The sequence below is a fragment of the Dromaius novaehollandiae genome, chromosome 4 (genome assembly GCF_036370855.1).
Source record: "Dromaius novaehollandiae isolate bDroNov1 chromosome 4, bDroNov1.hap1, whole genome shotgun sequence".
Classification (NCBI taxonomy): domain Eukaryota; kingdom Metazoa; phylum Chordata; class Aves; order Casuariiformes; family Dromaiidae; genus Dromaius; species Dromaius novaehollandiae.
Genome location: NC_088101.1, coordinates 53,293,298 through 53,318,935, shown reverse-complemented (window position 1 = coordinate 53,318,935; position 25,638 = coordinate 53,293,298). Strand labels below are relative to the sequence as shown.

The 25,638-nt window shown below is 38.2% G+C and overlaps 1 long non-coding RNA gene across 1 annotated transcript; it reads right to left on the bottom strand.

The window, feature by feature from the left end:
* Positions 1-1,089: 1,089 nt before the first annotated feature.
* Positions 1,090-22,681, bottom strand: LOC112986145 (uncharacterized). The gene is made up of 3 exons (XR_003259940.2): positions 22,230-22,681; positions 20,358-20,477; positions 1,090-1,139 (listed from the first exon to the last, which is right to left on the bottom strand). It is a non-coding gene; the product is annotated as an uncharacterized LOC112986145 (long non-coding RNA).
* Between the last annotated feature and the right edge of the window lie 2,957 nt (positions 22,682-25,638).

Here is a 25,638-nt window from a genome sequence, read left to right as displayed (position 1 = left end):
AGAAGCCTTCCTTCAGGAAAATGTGCAAATCCCTACAGATTATCCCAGCAGAAGAGGTTTTTCTCTCCTATTCTCTCTCCTATTAAGGCCATTGCGACAGAGAAGAACCCCAAAAATTTATCTTGGAAAGAAAACGAATTTGACCCAGCACTCTAGTTTTATGGCGCTCAGGTGGGAGCAGGGAATCCTAAATTTCAGACCCCTAAATTTCTCTATTTCATGGCTCCTGGTGCCCCCTGGCTCAGCACTTGGTGGCCCTGAGGCCCCTCCGAGGCCCACAGCCGCCCTCCGCAGGGAAAGCCAAAACCCACCTACCTGGGGCCAGCACCCTGCGGGAAGCCGGGCACCCAAACACGCTGAGCAGCCACATCCAGACGCTTCTCAAAGTTCTCCCTTCCTCTCCCAGCTTCGCCCTTGGGCTGCGCAGGGATTGCCAGACTCTCCACTCGGGCTGGCTGGAGATCTCCTCGCACACTGACAGCGCGTCGCCATGTTGCCTCATGGCAGCAGCCCTACACTGCTCTCAGAGTATTTCTCCCTTTCTTCCCGGCTTTGTGTAGCCTCGCAAAGCTGTAGGAAACCACGTTATTCCTTTGGGGAAGTAGCCACAGCGGGGCCACCAGGGCGCAGGGCCTGCACTGAGGCCAGACTGCAGGGCAGCACCTTCCACCACCCCCCCGCAGGGCCAGCAAGGTGTGTGGCCAGGGCGAGGGCCACAGCTTCGCAGCAGCATGGGAGGCCGCTCACAGCCCCATCACGGCCGCTCAACTCCAGCGCCACAGCAGCGCCTGCTGGGCCAGCCTGAGCCCGGGGGCAGACCCCCTTGGTGTGGTGAGGACACCAGCAATGCCTGTAGGCCCCTCAAGGTCACAGCTCCTAGGGTCTCCCTCCGCCATTTTGAAGCCTCCCTCCGCCATTTCAGAGCCTCCCTCCACCATTTCGGGGACTGATGGAAGACGGGCCCTGGCAGCAACCGCTACCTGAGCCTTGTTGTGGTAAAGCAGAAAGGAAACAAGGGAAGTTTTCACCATTTCACCTCTGGAAGAGTCTGTCCAAGTACGAGCGAAAGCCCAACCGAGGAGGAGAAAAACTTCAGGGCACAACCATATTTTCAAGGTCAGTCATGGAGTTCCAAAATACTATATCATGAAAACAAAATGAAAAATGTGACGTTCACAGTTTGCTCCATGTCATCAAGGAGAAAGCTGGTATTAAAGCCTATCACAAGGGGGTTAGTTAAACTCTACCCAAAGCGAAGCATTCACGTGCTGAATGCACCATTGCAAATGTTGTCCTGAAGACAGGCCAGAACAATTCCCCAAAGCACGCAGTAAATAAAATACTCCCCCCTCAGTTAGCTGCTGTGCAGTTTGTAATCACCTCGTCTCCTTAAGGGCTACCTAAATGGCAGCTACGTGCAGCGGGATGCTGGGTGCTAGGCGTTGCAATTTATACCGAGTAACTAGGCGTAATCTTACTTTGGGTGCACCGTATTGAAAAATATAGCAATAAGCCACTGCCAGCATGGTACAGATAAGTTTAGCTCAGCATATCGCAGTATCTGTAGCTGAACAGCACAAATGTGAAAATATACATATTTTCACTGTAAACTGGACAAATTATGCACTTATACATACTGATGCAGGAAGTGGTGCTCTGGTTACATTTTTCCTAGAGCATTTTTAAGCATCTCAGCTATACTGCCTAATAGAACAAGATAGATTTTTATCAAGTAGTTTCTTTTGTTCAAAATACAAGAATAAACAGAGATTAACAAATGTTGCAGAACCTTTCCCACATCCTGAGCCAGAATTACATAATTTTCCTTTCAAGAGGCCTCCAATCTGATTTCTCAGTTCAATTCTTGTGAAACAAGATTAGCAAACCTAATACCATGAATATCTGCCTTGCTGTAAGAGATTTTTAAGGTTGCATTAGAGGCTGCAAGAGAGATAATAAAGAATAGAAAGAAAATAGTTTGTGTTTTAAAATAAACCGAGAGCAGACACAGATCAATAAATGGCACAGAAAGCAATATGTCAAAAGGGGGGCAGAAAAAGAAATGCCAACAGAAGCACACTTACACTAAATGTCCCCTTAGCACAGAGAGAAAAAGCAAAGGCCAAACTTGACAAGGCTGAAAATAAATCTGACAACCTCAAACAAGAAATATAAAATGACCTTGGCTACACCGGTTTGAGTAAGCAGTTGTAGACAGATGGCCTAAAGAAAAAAAATCAGTACTTTGAAGTATAAAATATTGCTTAGGCTATAGACAGTGCTGTTAATTATGAATGAGTCCTGAATAGTCAAACTACATGTCACAATTCTGTGCCATTTAGTGTAAAAATGCTAAATATTATCTTCAGGAAACAATCCAAGATGTCCTATTGTGGCTAAACACAAAAAATATTGTCACTGAGTAGAAGATATCCAACTGTGATAACTGAAATTGAGAGACAATAAAAAGTAATAGAGCCATTGTAATTACATAAAATCTTTGGTCATCCTTGGTACAGTAGCAAAGCAGATATATTTGAACCACAGTGAAAAGTTTATCGTTAATTAGTAGGGTACTACTCTATCTTTCTGTAATTGAATTAATGCAGAAAAATTGCACAGCATTGAAATTTATGATAAATTCATTTTTTTTGGTTGATAAAAATGTTGATTCTATGTATAAAGCAAATAAGTGGCAGTGATTTTTATATATATATGTATATATATATATATTTTTTTTTACTTCTGGAGCTCTGTTCTAGGTGCTGTCAGCCATGAGGTATGTGAAGCGTTTGTCTAACCTCCCTATAACACCTCCTTATGCCAGCCTACCACTGATTTTATTGGGCAGGATTCATAAGTAACACCATGAGCTGTGCTCTCTTTTGAAACTGTAGATTTACTCAAGTTTACCTTGTGTGCATGCAACCCTGCTACACAAGTGACAAACTCTTCTCCAAGTCTATTTGGAGTTTAGAGACCTTTGGTAACAAAAAGTTTCCTCTCTCTCAGATTGTCATCAGATAGCAATATCAGCATCAAGGTTGTGGTACAAATGGTACTATCGCATTCCCCAACGGTGTGTAGATTTCAAATAGGTTTGATATCATGAATCCTGTTTTTCTCCTGTGTAACAAGAACTATAAAGGGCTTTTTGTACTGGAGAAATATCTGGCTCACAATTTTCATTTATTAAAAACCTGCAAAAATAAGAGGATCATTTTTAACATTTGGTTTGCTGAGTTTTCCCCCATTCTAGTGAGCCCCTGGATTTAATCATTCAGTATACTCTGCTCATTCAGAGTTTGTGGATGATATGCCATTATAGTTTTGCTTTTCCTCAAGAGTGACTAGCATTAATAAAAAAGGGTAAAAGAAAAAAAATCAATTAATATTTGATCTTGCACATGGTGCTTGTTCCTTTTCAAAAAAAAAGTTCTGTAGAGGTTGCATACTGTGCAAATATTTTATGCATGAAAATGCAATAGCATTTCAGAAATAGTTCTACTTTTTCTTTGATAAAAACACACAAAAATGTGGTTTGGGTCCCTGTGGAAAAAATGCTGAGGTATTTTTCAGAGCTAGACAATAAGAGCCATTTTAGTTCAAGCTCTCATATGTTTTCTTGAATGACAACTTTTCATCATTTGCATTCAGTATCCTTCGAATGTATCATCAGTTTAAGATCTTGGCTGCTGTATCAGAGCTCCCTTGTTTTATTTGTTCAGTTCTGAATGAGGACTACTTCCAATATGTTTTCCATTTTAAAAGCTATTTTTGATGGTTTAAGTAAACTTTCAGTTGGTTTTTGTTTGTTTGTTTGTTTGTTTTTACAACTAAACATTATACAACTGTAATACAGCTATAAATTAATCATAGTTTCTTCACAAAAGCATAACAAGATAACTATAATATCTTGCTTTTTATAACCAGAAAAATGCCATATTTTTCCCACAAAATTTATGAAGTAATTCTTCTTTGTTGATTCCTTTCTTTCCTATGTACACAAACAGAAAGGAACTGTTGCGGTATCACCGTTAGTTCAACTGTTGTATTCCTATCTTCATTCTTTTTTTCACTCTTCCCAAGCAGTAAGTAGATACTTTAAAGATTTGAGATTCCCTTAGGAATCAGAAGTATGAGTTTCAGTTCTTGTATTGTGTAACCTGAGATGACAATATGCAACTATAGATTTCTGACTGTAGTAGGGATGATGTGACAAAGTCTTGCTATTGAATTTTCCTAAGTGAACAGAAGGAAACTCCACACTAGCAGAACTAGTTTTCAAGAGTTATTCAGCCACTGTAAATCTCAATGTGTAAATTACGTTACCAGCATATCATTGCCCTTCTTGCTTAATCAAATCATAAAGTAGAAGCGCTGCAGCAATGCTGATTAATGTGCATTTCATACTACTGATGAATCCACAAGGCATCAGCATTAAAATACAGCTGTAAAGTGTCTAGCTTTAATAATAAGATGGACATTAAAATTCCATGTTTAGTTTATAAAATTAAAACTATCATTGTTCTATGATGAAAATCATTCAGAATACTTGTAATGGCCCCTAAAAAAATTGTTCATATCTGGAAATACTATGCATCCTCTTTCTCCATAAACATAATCTGGAACATAAATTCCTTTACGGAGAGTTGTGGAAGTCCCTACCTAGCAGATCACTGAAAGAAAACAATGTCTTCAGATGTCAAAGTTGCCAAAGGGTCCTGCAGAATCTTCTCCACAACCCTAGCAGATGGTATATTTCAGTTTCTATTAATAAAGAAGTCCAACAAGCACACTAAAGCACCTGGATGAAGAATATTATAATGTGATAATGATAAAAGGTTAAATGACCAGCTGATCAGACTATGGGAAGGGTACTGAGAAGGTACATATGCATGCCTGTACCAGCCAATGGTGCAGGATAAGGGCAATTGCTAGTCTGAACATGAGCAGAAGAAAGAAGCACAGATAAATACTGGTTACGGAGCCTATTACAAAAAACAATGAAATTAAAAGAGAAAATCCTACAAATTACTGTGGGTTTGACATCTGACCCTGGTGGTCAGATCAAGCTTAGAGGCTTATAGCCGATGGGACGATGCAACCACTCTGACTAAAATGCCCCAAACTGGGGATTCTGCCTTGTTTTTCTTTTGGAGGGATGAGGAAGGGAGGAAAATCAAGGGTAGAAGGGGAAGGGGAGGAGACACCTACAATTGCAGTCCCAACTCTGTCTGTCAAAGTATAAAACATACTTTGTTTATTAATGTGAATGTAACATTCTGGTTTTGAGAATGACAGTGTCAATGATAAAAGTCAAAAACGAAATGCCACCTGTCTGTTTACTTGTATGGTTCCTGCAAGTCATATTAGATTATCAATATGTATCCTATACGTATATTCAGGAATAAAAATAAAAATGATAATCAGCTGTTCTCGCGAGATATCAAACTTCCAGGGACAAAGGCTTCAGGTTCAGGGTGGGGGGAAGATTTCTTATACTGCTTAATAGATTATAAATAACTAAAGTTTCTTAGGTCCAACAGTTCCTCCAAAACTGTATTTACTATACATTTTACATATCTGTATTACAAATAAAATGTTTTCAAATTAAAATTATTTCAGTGCTTATTTTTATTTGTACCATGAAGGCCCCAGTTTTCTAAGTAACCATACTTGTGCTTTGCATTCACAGATTAGCATCACAATACTGCTCATTTTGAACTTCTACGGGGATCTCTGTTGCTGGTAACATATATAAAATTAATTCTCTACAGAGGGGCTTTCCTACACCTCAAAAGTAAAAAGAAATTTGCAAGTAGCTTTTATTTTGGCTGTAACAGTCTCCTACCCAGCTGTCATTCTGATTCTTCTGTATACACCCAACATTAGTAATACGGAGTGCTACTTGCTGCATATTAGGGAGGAAAGCAAAGGTGACACCCGACATTAGTCATTTCCTAAAACACGTAGCTATTTTATAGTGACACCTAAACAGAAAAGTTAAATACTGTAACTGATTACATTATAATAGAGTGAAACATCAAACCTATCTGTGACTGACATTTCTGATTGTTGGGCCAATTTCTATATGCCAAAAGCTATGAATAGTTACTATGTTACACGTATTCATTTGAGAGAAAGAATAAAATCTTTTTCTTGTATCTCACAAACCAAATTTTCAAAACATAAAACTTAATTTGGTCACACTTTCTTTTAAGGTCTGCTGTTGGACGGGGATGTATTGAATACTTCTGTCTGACAAAAAAAGATAATTTTTTTTAAAAAGAATGACCTGTTATAACAAGTTATTGTTATCTAATACAAACCATCATTCCTCAGGGCATGAGCCAACCAAGTTACTTTGAATAGGAATAAGTGTCCACTATTGGATTTCTTTTTCCTTTCTCTAAAAATCAGGTCCTGGTCTTTGCCAGAGACTGCTTATCAGATGGAGATATCTCATGTAAAAATAGCTGTCTCCTAAACAAATGTGACTGATGCTGTCATCAAAATCCACGATGCCTGGTTTATAGTAACTTCTATTTAGCTTAGTTGAGGCAGTGAATTCCACAGTTCAGATAATCTGTGTATTTCATTCATTTTAAATTGTCGCTTTTCTTACTTAATTGATCATTTCTTGCTTTTTCAATAAAGAAAACAGAGACTAGGGTCACCTGATGCATCTTTTTTATACCACTCATCATTTTGTAACAATTCAGATCAGATCTAGATTAGAAAACTATGGCTGCATATTAGATTTTGCCTGTTATATCAATGAAACAAGTAAAAAATCATGTCTGACCGCCCATGTTCATTCCATTTTCTATGATATTGCACTGGAAGAGTTAGTGCACCTCAGTACCTTGCTCCCACTAGGCCACTTGTGCCTAAATCAGTCCTCTTTTTGATCTGTGAGAGGAGAAATTGAACACTCCCTGTAGTTAATTGTATATAAATTTGGATAAACTCATGAAAAGCATTAAATACATACATAAAAATAAATATATGTATTTATTTACATATATGCATAAATAGGCATGCCTCAACACATATGTTGAATGAAGATATGCAGAAGCTTATGCAACTTTCCATAAGAATAAGAATTTGCTTATTATTGAAAGTCCATTAATACACAAATTTTTAAAATCATGGTAAATATGTAAATAGTACATACTTTAGAACTACCTTTATACAGAATATTCAGCATTTTAAGTTAGAACAGCAGTGCTATCCACAATCTACAATTTCCCCTCCAACAGCATTTGAAAGGCAAAAACTATAAACATTTGTTAATAAAATTGAAGGCTGAGCTCTGGTGACAAAATTGACTGCATAACAACATTTTTCAAACAAACGCACAACGAACTAAATCACCTCATCTGCCAGCTGTGGCAGAACATGGAGCAATTAAGAACCGTATTAATTGTGTCAGAAAATGGACCTCTTTACACAGGCCCATGCATATGCATGCGTTGCTCTCCATGATTTTCCATGCAGGAAAGAGACCTATTGAAAAATTCCATATTGTGCTGGATTTTTCCAGCTCAAAATGTGGGGTTTGTATTGAGAATCTGATTTTTGGATCATCAGAGGTTTTGCGATCCCTTGTTTGTCAGGGTTTGGCTTACTTTGCAAACCTCTAAAAAGATCAGAATTTGACATTTACCTGAAACATCTAAGTGGCTCTTAGATGAGTCATTCTGCAAGTGACTCTTTCCTTCACCTTGTCTAGAATAACTCAGCCTTACGTTCCAGAAGGGAAATACAAGGCAATAATCAGCTGCATTTCCTGCTTTTATGATACTCACTTGTATTACACTTCCACACAGAGATCTCAGCCAGTGATTACAGACCTATATTACTGAGCGTTTACCCAGTGTTTTACACTAAAACATAGTTCCTCTGATTTTACTCATAAGAAACTAGTAAGACATTTCTTCATTACAAAGTCCTTTAGCATTCCATTGCCTTCATAACATTTAATGTAACAACATAAGAAAACCAAACATAGTGCTACCAAAGCCTGAAGTGTCTCCATGCACTCTGGAAATACAGCAGACATATTCTGTAGTCATACTTTGACTTGTAAGACATCAGCTCACCTATTCATTTGCCAGGATTAAAGGCTATTAAATTCTGATTTTGCACTACGTGTATCCTACTGCAGGAAAATGCCCTTTTTTTCACCAGCTATTGTTTGAAAGCTCCAGGAATTCACTCTGCCAAACTGACTGAGCAGCAATGAACTGGTTCCCCTTTATTTCCATGTTGCTCATATTTCCACTGAATACGGAATAAAATTTTCCCTTTGGGGTTAGAGCCATGCAATTGTTTATATCTAACATCTAAGTTCTTAAAGTTGTGCTCATTTCTAATTCCCCAGAAACCAGCATCAACATCTGTAGCATTAATATCTGTTATCCATCTTTTTAAAAAAAAAACAAAACAGATTATGTCCATCTGAACACTGACTACAAATTGCAGCAAGCTTTATCTTGAGAAACAACCCCAAAACAGCTTGAAGGAATACTGTTTTCTATTGCAGTTTTCTATTGCAATCTTTTACAAAATATCCTTCTATTTCTCAAATAACTAATTACGATCTCTCTTTTTCTCTCTCTTCTCTCCTTTATTTCTGTTCCTTCCTCTTCCCAATCCTCTCTCTTTTCATTTGTTACCTTTTACTCTGTCAGGATAACTTTCAGTGGTCAGATTCTGCCCTGACTTAAATTTCGTTTGGCCCTATCACCTTTTAATGAGAATATGGAGCATGAGCATTGCAATTCCACAGATCTTGCAGGGAATAGCCTGCACTGCAAAGCAACTTGCACTGAATAAAATTGAGCTGCTGGAGCGGAGAGGAAGGGGAAGAAGAGCAGTGAAAATAACCCCTCTTTTTCTTCCTGCAGCAAAGGTTTCTTTTTTATATTCTATATCGAAGGTCAACGCCAAATATCTCCTTAGGTCCTTTGATCTGGATTCAGTAAACATTTATTTAACATGTGCTTAACCTTAAGCACACAGTTATTCATCAGAGAGAGTGCTTTACCTAAATTGATTCCCCACTGTCCTACTCTTTCATAAATATTCCTTAATTACTGGAGGTGAATTACAAGTGCACACACTGGTACGGGCCGAGATTCCATGTGCTTATCTTTTCAGGAACAGCCATTTCTTATCAAAATTGATTTAATGGAAAATTACAAAATGAAGCAACTTGTCATTTTGTATACTTGCCTTATCAATTATTAAACTTTAATTACAGTTGCTTTAGGGTTTTTAATCATTTGAGACAACACTTAGTGTTTTAAACGTCACACACATTTTAAAAGATTTTCATCTTGAGATGGTACGAGTTAGCAACAGGCCAAAGCCTACCCTGGCATTTTATGAATTTTAAAGCACTCGCACCGGAAACTGACCTAGAGGGCCAAATCCGCCATCATTAAATCCCTTATGCACTGTGCCTATATAGGAGAACACAGTGTGTTGCTTCTTCATGGGGGAAGTTTCAGAAAATTCTCATGAAGGGAAAAGAAGGAATACTGTAGAATTGTCCATCATTTTTATCTCTAATGCAGGGACAGAAAAAGTCCTGGCTAGGATGTGATGCATTCTGCCAGTTTTTGTCGGTGTGGGATTATATACTGAGCATGCAGTGGTCTTCGCAGCAAAATGTCACCTTTGCTTTCCTCCCTAATATGCAGCAAGTAGTACTCTGGCTACCTAGGGATCAAACCAAAAAGCTTCTTTTTTCCAGGAAAGTCAACTAAAGCTAGTTTAGACCATATCAGGCTTAAAAATATTCGGATAAAATGAGAATTTCAAAACCTCAAGCTGAAACTTCCTCTTGATCCTGGCTTTGTCTCAATTTTATCTGCTAGACAGACACTATCTTTATAGCCAGCCCTTCCATTCCCTCTGATCCTGCACAGCTGGAGTGGAAGTCAGAGCACCACTTGACCAGCTATTAGACAGTGTCAGCCATAGCAGAGAGAGCTCTCTTTCCCCAGGTAAAGTCCTGAGATAAATTCTTGGCTCCAAGAAGAGGCAGGGTTTCAACTCTAACATGACTGTATTCTCCCTTGTCATATAAAAAGGTCTGCATACGCTGCATGTTAAAGGTTCAGTAGCTTCAAATCAGCACCCTCCACAGATTAATTACTTTCTAATATTTAAACCTGTGCGTGAACATGCTTCTTTTATTACCTTCTGTGTAATACTATTTCTAGTCAGTGACCAGCAATCTTGACACACCCAATATGCTATTTTGCAGTTTTTAAAATACAATTTATTACCACCATTTAGTAGCACAAAACTATCAGCAATGATTAGGACTCCCTCCTATCTGCTGTGAAGCAAGCAGAGTGTAGAGTGGAATAAAAAGGAGCAGAAAGCCACTGAATTCAGAGCACTAGGAGGAGGTGAGAAGGCAGGTATAATGCAATACAGAAAAAATCAGAGATCTTTGTACTGTGAGCTATGCTACTCACAAAGGTCTAAGCTACACTGCCTTTAAAACTCAGTTGTGCAGTCAGTCCTGAAGCCAGCTAGACTGAAAAGTGTGAGGTTGGTCCAGACATTTTAGGATTTACCAGGCAGACTGGTTGAGAGACTAGGAATTTACTTTTCCTAAAATCTCCAGGCCATGGTGCTTAAAGACTGTCCCAAAGTAAAAGCTGTTAGATTTGCTTTCTCCTTTTCTGGTGTTTTGCTGTGAGAAAAATGAAAGATGTAACATGATATAGAGCCTAGAAACTGTGTAAAACCTGAGAAAGGATTCCACATAATTTGTACGTTCACCCTTACTCACCCCAAGAAGCTCTAAAGATCTGGTGAATGTAAAGCTGGTATTTAAAGCCCTTCCCTGTTGATTCACCAAAATGAAGTACCAGTTCATTATTCAAACTACTGCAGTCATGTAAGAGAATTTATTTGCTCAGTCTCAACACCACCAGTTCCAGCCACTTCAGAAGCAGATACATCATTGGTAAAGTAGTTGAGCCAAGCTGAGCCCAATTGAATAAAACATTAGTTCATCCAGTGTTAACACTGCAGCTACGCATATGAAGTATGAAATAAATGCAAAGGTATTCATCAGATTATGAACAGCAACACAAACTTGGCCATTGCATTTTTCCACAAAGCACATGAAAATTCTTATTGTAAAATCAAATGTTGTCTTTTGTCCAAACTAATGAGCACACAGACTACAAACCTTGACATATTACTGAATGCACGATTCCCAGGGAATTAAAACTGATCATAAAATAGAACTGAAGAAATTACACAGTTTAAGGTGAATGCCTCTGTAATAATTTCATGCTTGTAGAAGTAACACCGTGTTTCTCATTCATTTTCTAACTGGTGTATTGGCCACAAAAAATAATCTCAAAGACAACACTGAAAAAAAATTCTTCAAGACTGTAAGAACAAGATTTCTGTAGTTTTATGAGAAGAAATCATAAAGTCTACAGGTTTAGGAGTTTAATTGCTTGTAGAAATGCTTAAAACTTCATGAGAAAAAGATGAAAAACAAGCAGGAATACTATAAGCCTCTGTAGATGTTAAGAGTATTTTCATTAAGAAATCCTCAAGTTGGAACAAATTGAAATTTTTCAAATAATTCTCATTCACAAAAGTAGTTGCATTAACTTATTACAATTCGCAGACTGTGAATGGAAATGACAAGAAGAATGGGGCAAGAGATTAAGAGCTAAAGCATGAGATTCATTTAAGTATGTGTGCAGGTACGAACAATGATATCAATTTTTTCAAGTAAGTTAGGTGATATATGGGAGAAAGAATAACCCATGAATTTTTCAAGTGAAGAGTGTAGTTTTTAGGGGTAATCTTTGAGGGTTTTTTCTCATTTTGACATTTACAGAAGTGTACTGGTTCAGAGTGTCAAGGAATTAAAAAAAAAAAGAAAAAAAAAGAAAAAAAAGAACTATTCTCCTCTCACTATATTCAGTATTTTTCCTAGCATCATTCACTGGAATAGGAAACTTGCAAGCCATAATGACATAGTACAAAACACAAGAACATTTTTATCTGTTGAAACACAGTGATAAGAACATAGAAGCTTTTGAAGAAAATAATCACAACATCTCTGACCTCTTCAACTACAGTTCCCCACTTACCTGACTCCAAACTCACCCAGCCCTCCTACTACTCTCTTTTCTCCCTCTGTCTTCTTGTGCCCATCCCAACACTATCCCCTGACACTGCTCACAGTGCAGCCCCCGTCATGCCAACGCAACTTCAGGAATGGCGTGGAGACGGGATTGTACAGCCAGAATGGGACTTCAAACCCCAGCCTCAGCACTAAGTCTCCTTGGACATTTACAAAATAAATGCTTTCTAAAGACAAGGCTGGGACCAAAAATTTTTAACTAAATAGCACAAACAGGAAGGAAAACTGTTTTATGCACATCACGATTTCTTTCACTTCAGCTGATCCAACTCCCCTTCTCTACAGACTCTAAAGTTCCTCCTCCCTTAAGTTACATTTAACACAATTTCATTATATCCAGGACACTTGGTCCTACTTAGCTGGGTATTTGGTGTCTCTTTCTCAGATTTGACAAGTGGCTTACATGCCTGAAAGCCTGCTCAATGCTTTTCAAGTGTATCTCTTCATCTATTAATGAATATTACATCATCTTATGAATCTTGGCTCTTTGATGTTATCCAGACGTTGTGTACAATGCATAAACAAGAGGCAGGAAGAGGAATCAAAAACTTCTTTCTGCCTTCCACTAGCCTACGGAGACAAACTACTACTTGTCTTTTCTCCTCCACACCTTACAAAAGGTACACTTACAAAAGGTGTACACTTGGCAGTATTCTTGTAAGTGCAAAGTCTTATGTTATAAGCTCCTCAGTGCAGTATCCATTTTTCTGGAAAGCGTTTTATTGGGACTTAATTTTAAATAATCATCAATTGTCTTTGCAACTAATCAACTTCTTTCACAAACATTAGAGTGGCATTTTTTTACTGTGCTAAATAGTAGGAAAGTTTTGTTTCCCAATGAAAAATTGCAAAACATGTATCTTTCCCATGCTTGTTACACTTTCAAGAAGCTATTTCCTTCTCAGGGCAACTGGGATTAAGGGCTTTAGAATAATAATACTTAACTGAAATACTTAGTTCCAGTCACATAAATGAAATCCTACTGAATTTGAGACTGCAGAATCAGGGTCTGACTTGTCAGGACCATTTATATAAATCCTAAGCTTAGTTAGAGCCAAAAAGTTATCAATTACTGAGTAAACAGGATGCATCCCCCTACAACAGTGGTGTAGTATTGACAGTTCTCATAGTCACATTGAGAATCACAGGTCTCAGTATCTGAAGTTCTTCTGAAAGCTAGAGTCCTAGTGTGAGAATTGCTTCCATAAAAACAATGCAAGAGTATTGTCTAGCATTTAAAGATACCAAGCAAACATATAAACATGAACACAAAAATCTCAAAAAACAGATAGCAAATTAACCAAACTCAAAATGAAAAAAAAAATATCGCGTGATTTTCAAATCAACTTCAGTATTTTATTTTTTATTTGAACTGAGAAATGAAAGAATCATTTGCTCTATTTTCAGCCTGTCCTAGTCTGCTGTTCTGTAGGATTACAAAAAGGAATATCATTTTAATTGGAAGCCTTAAAAATCTTTCTTACCGAAACGTAAATTTTCTACCATAGATTCTAATCGTCAGGGCTTCTTACATCCCCAAGAATGTTTTCAGGAGCTTTGGTGCTTTGAAACTAAAATTGACACTGGAAACAAAGAAATCTAGACAGGCTATAAAAAAGGCAATTCTTCATATATTTGAGCCCTATCATTGTCAATTAAGACTGGATTAAAGCAAGAACAAACAGCTCTGATATTTTAAATTTGTAACTGTCTTTTTCTTCCCACTATCAAAGAAAGAAACCTAGGAACCTGGGGAGCGATATATAGTATAAAGGAAAGAAAATCTCTCATCAGATATGTACATATAGATAGGTAAATGGATGGATATAACTACTCCTTTCTAAGTAGTCATATTTAATTGTACTTAAGATACAACTCCATGATTGGTAAATAAAATGTGAATTTATTAGTGGAAGGACTGCTTTCTATATTGTGCAGCTGGGGAAGATAGACTAGTTGCACAATCTACAATTCCCAGGGATTGTAAATTAAACAGATAGATAGCTCAGTAGTGAGAATTAAATTATCTCACTAAGAATTGCCATCTGGGTTCCTGTGTCATGTGATCAGAAAGACTCTGAAAACAAGTAGGCTGCTTAATTCATGGTTGGTAGAAGAGCTCGGACTTCATTTAAAAAAAAAAAAACCGCCCACATGAACAAACATGTAAACAAAAACCTGTGCTCATATAGGATCTCATCTTCAGTGCTTACTATAGCTGCTCTTTGCCCACATGCCATATGCCGCAAAAAGACACTAGCCCACAGATGTATAATGCTCATTGATTGTTTTGAAAAACCCCAGCTGGATTTTATGTATCTTTTAGTACGTGTAGATTTATGCAATGACAACAAAGCAAATGAAATACATCCTTAGGAATCACTTTGACTTCCTGTACCAGTATTGGATAGATTTTGCATTATCATTCAAATCTCTCATTGCTGGGTTGACAGGACAGTAACTCAGTGCTTATACTGCGGGGTCCAATGTGCCTGCATAAAATGTCACTACGAGGTCTATATGTTGCTTGCTGCAGGAATTAGCAGAGAAGGGGAGGAAATCAGGAGAGAGAGGTGCCAGAAGACTAAATGAAAAATAGGAAAAGGAGAATCAGAGTGAATGGGAAAGCAATAAAGCAGTGTTGCTGTTAGGCTATTAGAGAATGACATCTATGTTTACTTTTATTCTTCCAGCTACACTGTGATTATTTTGGATATGAGTTGGATCAGAGTATGTTCTGTGAACATAAGGACTGCCTCAGCATTAAAAGCAAATTATATCATTTTAGTTGTGTTGTCACTTAAATTGAAAAAAAATAAAAGCTATATCTTCCTTATCTGTTGTTTTGTTCTCTGGGGTCTACAATATCACTGATATGAATGGGGACGCACTGACAGCTGCCCCCTCCTGGCTGTCTTCTGAAAGTTTCATCCCTTTTCTGAGCATTTTTCTCAGTTCCAGAGAGCTACATGTGAAGCTCCTCAGAGTAGACCTGTTTCTGCTGCTTCTTTCCTACTTTTTTAATGTTCATGTGATTGCTCCTGCACTTCTGAGAGAGAAGTTGCTTAGAAGTAACTGAGCTCTTTTTTTAGCTCTACAGTAGTGGAGCTTTCATAAGGAACAAAAATGTCTTTTGAGGACTGAGATGGGGACTTCACAAGTAGAAAGGCAATTTTTGTTTAAAATGAACCAACTTCCAAAGCTGAAATGTGTGGACAGAGCTGATTGGTTTCTGAGCAGCTTAAAAGAAGCAGAGTTGGAGATGGATGGTCTTAAGAGCATGGCTCTGATTAAAAAAAAAAAAAAAAAAAAAAAAAAAGTGTGTGTTGGGGGGAACAAGTAATTTTATTGAGAAAACTAGATAACTCTTAGATATAACATATGTTGAAGTTGCAGCTTTTATCATACATCACATTGCTATTGCTACACCTTGATTCAAATACTGACTTTATGCTGATATCAGTTATTTATCAATTTATCAATTTACTCTTTTTTTATTTACTGTATGATAATGATGATTTATCATGCTGTGAAAAGTAATAAGGATCCCCAAAAGCTTCAAAAAGCCTTTGAAAAGCACTTTAAAAGTAGATGGTCATGAATAAGCCATCCAAATACTGGTAGGTGTTTGTAACTCAGTCGGGTATTTATAATGTCATTAAAAAGATCCCTAGGTTCAAATAGTTTAAAATTGTAGACTAATAACTTGTGCTTCAGTTCTTTTTTTTACTGAGATAGTTATCTGAAATGCATCTATCAACAGAAAGCAGTTTTAAACAAGACATTACAGCAGTGCTAAGAACTCTACTCAGAATGTTGTCTGAGTATATAATGAGTACACTTGTGTAATGAGTTTTTCCAGACTAAGCCACTAGTCCAGGGAATTTTAAAAAGTAATCAACTAATAGGTCAAAGTCTTGCCATTGACTCATCTCTAGAGTTTCCTTCTAACACTATCATAAATGTTGCATTCCTGAATTTTATTATTTTTAAGCATGCTCAGTGAAATGAATCCACCAACAAAACCTCAAAAGGACCCATTTCACAAAAAATTATGTTCTAAAACTAATTCCAGTACTGCTAAATCTCATGAAATTATCACAAGTTTCATTTTTGTTTCTCTCTGCATGAACTGCTTAAGGCATGGGAATAGGTAAGGGCTGTAATAGGTAAAGGCCAGTGAAGTAAAGATTATGTAAGAGCTTAGCGTCTCACAAGTGCTTCCAAGCTCCAAGGTCTGGGAAGCACAGCTCAGGTTCAGCCTAACTCAGTATCAGGGTGATGCCGGAGGGCAAACCATTCCCCTCCAACCTGCTCATTTACTTTTATTCTGAGAGCTACAGTTTGGCCTCTAGTCCAATATCAAAAACCTACTACAGGTTTTTAGGCTATCCTACAAAGCATTTAGAAGAGTGAAAATCTTCAGTATGAAACCAAAAGAGACAGCTTGTTCTGTAGGTGCATAGGTAAGTGGTGAAGATGGATGCGTGTCCAGCTTCATCATATGAAGCTATTTAGCAAAATACCTCTTCCATTTGTGTTACAGCTTTTAGACTCTTTCTTCAGATTAGGTAGCTGGGTTTTGATGGCTAGTGTACCCCCTAGGGACTTGAAGACATAGTCCTACTCTCAAGTCTAAAGACTTGCTGTTTATCTTATCCAATGTCTCTTCATATTTTTGAAGATTAGGTAGTCTTAACACATACATTACTACCTTCAAAAAGCTTCAGAAAAGTTTTTAACAATGATCCCACCAACAAAGGAAAATCTCTGAAGTATTTGTTAAGTTTTCAAAAACCATGGCTGTCCTAGGTCAGATATATAAATGATCTTGGGAAGAGAGGGAGATTTTGAGCTAATGCCCACTGGATGAAAGTTGAACTGTAATTAAGTATTTTCTTTAGCACATACTTTTAAATCCCATGTTAGTGTTCTTTTAATCTATCCCTGGTGAAATAAAGAGTTAGTCCACTGCAGTCAGGTAGTTTGCCACTGTAAGTTTCCTAATTTCCAAAGACAAGTTAGGCTCTTCAGTACAGAAGATTCAAAATATTTGTATCTGAGGACATATGCTATATCATCCATGGAGCAGATATAATTCATGCCTCTCTGAATTCTCTGAACTGTTGTTTGCATTTAAATGTACTGTAACATCTAACCAATGCTCATTCAGCTAAACAAACATCCTGGAGAACTCAACCAACACAGGCAAGGTCAAACGAAAGACAAAAGGTCTGCAGAATAAGTAACGATGAAAGTTCATATGGTGAGAAAGGCAAAGGATAAAACCCCTGAGAAATGAAGACAGACATTTATCACAGAATAGCTCTTGGTTACTGTATAGGCAACGGGTAAAGTTCTGGCCGGGGTGTGGCTTTTAAGCATGCCCAGCCAGTGCAATTTAGCACTATGAAGAAGTACCCAAACTCTGAATAAGCTGCATAACAAAAGGAAAAAAAAAAAAAAAGGAATTTTATTGCATCAGCACCATGCTGAATCCAGGCTAATTACTCTTGCCATTCAACAGAGCTAAGTTGTCCTCGGAGAGCATCAGATTGCTTGCAAGCCCCAAGCTGGACCCTTACAGCGCACTGCGGCAGCCCATGGGCAATGGCACCACTCAGATTGTGCTCGCTTACAGAGACCTAGCTCAGGGATTTCATAAAGGAGACAGCCCATGGCACCCTCTTGCAATATAAAAGAGCTTTGATAAATCATTCTGTTCACCCCACTTTACAGCTCAGAATATGCGGTGTAGAGAAGATGTAGGAGGAAATCCTGCAAGCAAATTTTGGCCTTACTAAACTACAAAGTGAACTACCCATTGACCTGAAGAGGGTCAGAATCTCCCTTTCATCGTAGTGAGACTCAGACTTTGTATGTCAACATCAGCTACTATTATAGCCAAGACTTTACTTTTGACTTGACTGCAGCTAGAATTTTTTCCTTAATGTGTAGGGATCATTTTAGCCACATCTGAAATGAGCTAACCCTCAGGGCTGAAAGGCATTGACATCCTTCTCATTCTTGCAATATTTCAAGACTGTTTTTCAGACAGGAAGGAAAGGGAAAATTTCTCAAATGAAACTGCAAGAAGGTGGTAGAGGAGGAGAATGTAAATATTGCCTTGGATGAAATATAGGTAGGACAGTACAGCATCTGTATTCTTGGAAAAAACTGTCAGAGTAATCAGAAATGGCAATGCTCTTGATTGTGCTTCCCCCAAACTTTGAACATCCATCAACAAAGTGAAACTTGTACCACTACATTTTTATTTTCTCTGTATATTAGATATTTATATACACTACTATATAGTGCTGATGGACAGAACTGGGCCTTTGTATTCCCTCTTTTTTAATACATTGCTGTTTCCTCATGTTTATGGAATAGTTAAGAAGTCAGCATTACTTCCTTTTCTTTACTTGCTTGCTTTATTATATGCTTGCATGCTTCAACTGCCAAAGTATATTTAGCTCTTTCAGTCTAGCCCCTTTCTTTTTCCTCATCAGTAATTTTTGTGTAAGCTCTTTCATTAATCTTCCCTTCAGCCATAAATTTTAATCTTTTCTATGGTTTTAAATTGCACTGGAATGGCAAATTTTTCTGCTTGTACTACTTAGTACCAGTGTATCCTTTAGTTTCTTCTAACTCCTTCCGTGATGTCAAAGAGGTCTGCCAACCTTCCATGTCTTTTTTCACAAAAAAGTATTCCAGCAGAATTCAGTCCTTTCATACAAAGATTTTTCCTATGCTGTTTACTTTCTTTTTCAAGTCATATGATAGGAAAAGCAACATAGCCCTTTCAGTATAAAGAACATTTCTGGTACTACAAAAATGATCTCTGAGGTCCAAAGAAGATTTTAACAGTCTAATAATCTATATAATCTAATTGACAAAGAAAAGCTTCATTAACAATACAGTTTAAGTTGCTATAAAAAGAAAATAACTCTCTCTACTGTCTACCATTTCTCTGGTGTGTGCTCACCCTTCCAGTGTCCTTCTGGCTCCTGATGCCAAGGGTTTCAGGCTTTCTCAAGAGAGGAGAGGAATTGGGGGCAGGGGGCGGGGAGGGTTAAAACTATCAGCACCCCAAGTCTTTAGCTGGAAGGTGTATAGTGTTCATGGTGGGGGTCCCTTCCTCCTCAGTCTTCGGATCCACTTGAGGTTATTTTTACATGCTTTCTTATCAGTCCGTTCCTTCTCATTACTTCCCAGGTGAAGTTTGAAAGTTGTCCCCCAGCCTCGGTAGTCAAAGGGGCAGTTTGCTGCCCAGCAGCTCCCTGGGGCTGGCAGGCCTTTACCCCGCAGGGTATTCCCAGCGCTGAAGCTAAAGCAGGTCAGGCAGCAGGCAGCGGCCACTGCACACCTGGCAAACCAGGCTAAAAGCAGCTCAGGCCAAGGCAAGTGCTGACAAGTCCTGAGACCCTGCACCGCCCAGTCAGTGCAACGCCTGGGGCCTTCTGGTAATGGCAAAAATCGTATTTACTGGGCCAGCACAACTAGCTCATGCCTTTATATTAGTCCTGTTTAGGCCTGTTTTCTCTTCCTTTTATTCTTTTTAGTTCCTTTTGCGTTATTATTATTTAAAATGTACTTGAGCTTTCCAAATGAACACGACAGAGAAGGGAAATAGGTCCAAAATATAAAACTCTGATACTTGCAGCAGAAAGAAAGGACTGAACTACGGAAGGGTAAGGGAAAAAACATTTTTTACTGATGATATTTCAAGTTTGAAAAGTCACATATATTAGAGAAGAACAAACCCATGATTTTGTATGGCTGATATTGATCACAGGCAGCAGCTGGAAAGCAGATTGTCTAGTCTCCCTTGCTGAAGACCGGGCCAGTTACGTCGCTAGGCAGTCTGCCCCTAAGTACTCGCAATGACGGAAGTTCCACAAGACCCTCAGCTATCCTACCCACTGCTTCGCTCTCTTTATCCTCAAATATTTTTTCTCAGCATCTTCCTTACTGTAATTTAAGGCCATTGCTTCTTGTTCAATCCACAAACATTTCTCTAACCTTTGGTTCCTTGATTCTTCATCAGTTCATCAACACACACACACATTCTCTGTCCTCCCGCCTGACTGGTGCTAACTTTACTGAGATGAGGACATACAATAGAATAGTAGTAGAATAGTAAAATATTACATACCTTTTTCTTCTCAAGAAGTTGTAGTATCTAGGACATCATTCTGCACCAGCACTTTTGATCGCGTCCAGAATGAATGCTGGAGAGTAATGCTTCAGAACTTCAGTCCATCCATGCTTGATCCTGAGCATTTATTCAAACAATCTCACTAGAGATTTTCCAGATAAGAAAATTTGGCAAAAAAAAATTCCTAACAGCTAATCATATTTTTGGGTGGTAAGAAGTAGGTATACATTATTAAGGTATGACATAAATTTTGCTTAAAGATTACAACATGCAGTAATTTTGTGCCTTCTGAGGAAACAAAGCTTAAAGTCCATAGTGTTTTCACCGCAATGAAAAACCTTGCTTCTGGTTGGCAGCATCACCTTAGGCATACAGTAACTTCCAGGTGAATGTCCCCTTTCCTGTCTTCCATTGCATTTTTCCCTCAGCTTTTCATCAGACTTGCCAGCGCACACAGAGACAGAAGGCAGCCAGGATGAGCAGAGCAGGCCTGGTGACAGTGACTGAGGCAGCCACCTCACACCCCAGCCACAGGGTTGGCCCCAGGGTTTCTGAGGACATGGCCAGGGCAAGGGCACTCCACAGCTCCCCAGCAATGGTGGGTGCCCTCACTGATGTTTCCCACAGCTCTGCCTCCCACAGCTCTCTGATTCAGGGCCAGACAACTGCGCTGTACCAGGCCAGCCTTGAGCCCAGGCAGCCAAACCACCAGGAATGAGTAGATGCACTTTGGACCTTGACAGTAGCTTTTAATATTTTTTCTATGCATTTATTAAAATGTGCAATATCTTAGAGTTCCATAGGCAGGGAATCATGTGAATAGTGCTTGGTTAGCTTGATTTTATCAACTTTCAGGTGCTACTGTCTCTTAATCTCCCTGTGCCATACAGAAAAGTGGAGCTAAAAATACCCACCCTCTTTGAACTCTGAGTTCTATGAATGAAGGTGCTAAGTATATTATTTGCTATTATTTCTCAGCAATACATGTAGGAATGAAAATATCTATCTTAGATCTAGGGAACATATTTACTCTTATCAAAGCTATTCTAGAACAAGTTCCTTTACTCACCATAGCTATTAAACGCAAGACAAACTAGAGTAAAAGTGCCACCTAGTGACAAAACAATTCTAAGTTATTTTAGAACACAAGAAAAGTTTTCCCCTGTAGTTGTAGCTGAACATGCAGTAATGTAAAGAAATCAGAAGTTTACTGAGAGCAATAGTAAACTTGCTAAAGATAGGAAAATGCAGAATACTTTTTTTTGAAAGAAACATACATCCTCTTTGATTTTTTTTTCCATGTTTATAGTTCTTTCAGTGCTTCCACCAGCCCATTCCACCTATTTTGAAGTTTTGGACTTTTTGAAGTCCAAAGTTTTGGACTATGTGGACTCTTTCAGTATGAACTCTATAAAATTTTAAGTTCACCAGAAAGTTGGTTCACCACAGCTCTCCCAACAAGACAGTTCAGAAGGGTAGCTGCATTCAGTGATAACACACATTATGGCTTCAAGGCATCTGTCAAAACAGCCAAATCCCAGAAAACCCAAAAAAGATAAACAGCTTTAAAGCTAGCATACCTTTTTCTTTCCTGTTGTATACTTTCTATCCCTCTCCCATGGGATGTCACTGCTCTCCCATTGCATTGGACAACATGTTGAATATACCTCTGCTCAATATCTTGGGCAACATATTTGTTGTTCAAAAACCAAATATCTATGCATGAAGTTTTTAAATAGCAAACCATGTGCCGAACCAAGGGCATCATCCACAGTTCAGAAACACAAAGGTTTCAGGGCAGTGCTGCTCCTCAGCTGACTCTGCATCTTCCTAACGCAAAGAACTGACAAGCATGTCTATGCACCATACCTCATCAATCTTCAGGTCCTGGGGCAAGTCTGTGTGGAGCTGGAAGAGATCTCTGCATGCTCTATCATGTTTTCAGTTCCAGGTGACGGGACGAGCAAGCTACCCTTTGGGCTGGTCTTTTTTCATCTTGCACTGATTCTTGTTTGTCCCAACTCTCCTCTCAATTACTTCACTCGAGTTTTACTCCATATCAGCTCCTTTTAATCTCTTCTTGCCTGCCCTATGCCTATTGTCTTCTTCCTTCAGTGCTTCCCCCTCCTTCCCTTTCAAAAAAAAAAAGAAAAACCCTAAGAAAAGTGTTTGAACTGACTTAACATTTACTAGCATAACATTACTAGCTTTGCGTATTTCCCTCTACTGTCTCTATGCATTTTTCCTTTTTCCAGCTGTTCTCTAGGTGCTGCCAGGGTAAATGTGGTTAAGAAAGGATCAGAGTTTTGTAGTCAAGGGAAAAGAAATGAGAAGGGAAATACAGTGAAAGTCTTTAAATGTGTGAAGGGTGACTACGAAAAAAGAAACAGTTCTTCTTTTCCATTGTGGCTAGCACAAAAATTACTAGAATTAAACTGCAGGAAAGATGATTTAGTTTAGCCACAAGGAAGAACTTAGTAGTGATAAAAATAGTTAAGTACTAGAATAAATTGTGCAAGGTGACTGTAGAATCCCTATCGCTAGAGGGCGTTGAGGAAGAGGCAAGACGGGCTTTGGTCCTGAACGATGCAGAGGCTGTTCCTTGTGCCTTAGGGTGGGATGGTGCACTAGGTGACCTCCCAAGAGCTTTTCCAGATCTCTTTTCTAGGATCCTATGAAAATTAAGAAAACTTAAGAAATAGAAGGCAACTATTTTATATCTCCACAGCACAACAGCTTTCACAAAAAAACCCTCATATAACATACAATACTCCCTAGTAAACATAATAGATCTATAAATATTGATAACAGTTTACAACATAAACACAGGACAAAATTAATTTACTACTCCAGGAAATGTTTGCATATAAATATATAATATTTCATTTCTGCTATTATTCCAACAGCCAAATTAATGTTGCCCTCTATTTGCAGTGGAAATGCATTTTTAATATCATATAATGCAGATATTTTATAAGTGAAATGAGCTAGCTATAGTTTTCCAAAGAATTCTCCATACATACTGAAAATTAGGTAGGGAATAAAAATCCACATTTTAATTTAACCAGTTCTTCTAGCATAAAGCCTGACACTATGAATTATTTTCATTCCATCCAGTTCCTTACTTTTATGCATTTTTCATCACAGCAGAATAATCATTCTTCACAGAACAAATAAAGCTTATACCAAAAGATTTCCTTTAGCCATGAAACCAATAATCTTTCAAACAAGAAAGTTCTGATAATCAAAATTACATCATTGAATGAGAGCACATTGAAGAACTATTCCACTTTACCTCAAAGTTTTATTTCTCCTTTTCTCTCTTTTTCTTTCAAAGAAGTCATTGAGTAAGGAAAATCTAGATATTAAAAATATAACAGCTCTACAGGAACCTATCTAAATAAATATTTATATTCTAAACAAAAAAGGCAATCACTCGTAAGTAGCTGGGTTCTGCTCTCCTACACTATAGCATGGTTTTTTTTCATTTTAGTATCAGCGAGATTTTCCCCCTTCTGTGGAACTAGAGAAAGTGGGCCAGCTTGTTGATCTCTGTGGATATTTAGTTAATTCTTCTGTACAGATGCAATCAGAGGCTTCATGTCTTCCTCTTTCCAGTTCAGGTCACTTTGAAGACGACATACCTCAGCCCCCTATTAGGCAGAGTGTGAGCAGTAACAGGAAACATGATGCAACACCAGTTTAATGGGAAGCTGGTTTTATCTGGTTTACTATATTATTAAAATAATAATTACAAAGAACACTCTTACAAGCTGAAGAATGCACTTGAGCAGCACTATAATCTGCCTCACTTTATGATGCACACTAATTGTCCTCCAGACTATCATTGTATTATGCAGTGTTTTGTCTGTGCCTGAAAGAGACTGTAAATTTCTGGGATCAGGAACCTTATTTGTACAAAATCTCAGGGCAGACTAATGCTGTCATACAATGCATCAACAGTGACGCTTGACCTTTGCAAGATTTCCACCAATCTAGTGCAAGTAAGATTATGAGCTTTATTATTCTCAGTATAACTAAAGAGCTGAATACAAGAGATTGCCAAAGACACTTGCCATTAGTCAAAACAAGTAAAGCATTGATGTTTATGTTCCTTGTTAACATAAACTGAGGCACATTTTAAATATAAAGCCAACTTTTTTTAAGGAAATAGAGATTTTTTTTGTCATCTCCTGCCCCCCACCCTGACGAATAGAGAGAAGGGAGAAGAAATAAAGGTTGCAAACTGCCTCTCATTTATAGCAAGATATCAGAAAGCCTGAGCAATCTAACACATATTAATACCAATGTCTTTCTATCTATGAGTCTAAAGGTCTCCATGAATTACATATTAAATTGGTGCATAAATACACAGAAAGGTCAGGTGTTCTCTAATGTTGCCATTCTTAAATGAAATCATAAGGTTCTCACGTAGCTGTCAGGAACTCCTGCAGCAGATTAGAACCCGTGAGTCCCCAGACATGTACCTGTCAGATATTTTGCATACAGTCAACACTACCCAAGTTTCTACACATTCCCGGTGAAAACAGCCTGGAAGGGGTCATTTAGCGTCTCCACTGAGAGAAAGGCTGCAATTAACTTCAGCTACATGATTAGACACCAAGAGAAAGGCTCAGAAAGTTGGGCTTTCTGTATTTCAGAGATCACAGAGGCCCTTGTGTGCTTCTATTGATTTCTCCCTTCCGAGACAAGTAATCAACATTGATTCTTACATAACTCACCTCCATCCTTTGCTATCTGTACATTTTCCAAATCACATACTACTATGGCCTCATCTCCCAAAATTTTAATAACCACGTGCAGATTGGTTATGTTTAAACTCTTCTTACTGTGCATTTTCTGTATCTCATGGGCAACGAAAAATATTCAGACTTCCTCAAAACACGATACCATCATGGCACTGTCAATAACAAGTCAAGCTGTGTATTTGTAGAACAACCACGGACACAGCAGGTCAAGAAAGTGCTGCTTCTGTGTCTACCATCATGTTAGAACATCTGAATTTTTATTCAGTCATGTAAGTACCACTCCAGACATAGGCAAACTATCATGCATGGAGGCAGGATTCTACAGTTAATCCCACTGAAGACGTATCAAGAAAATTTATCTGGGTTCTCTATCATAAAAGTAAAATAAATTTTGTAGCAACTAATCTAAATTAAAACTAAAGCAACAAGGTAATAAAATTTGATTGTACATTGTTTATCTTCTTCAGTGACTGACACTACAGAAATGCCTTTGTTACCAAAAACTTCAA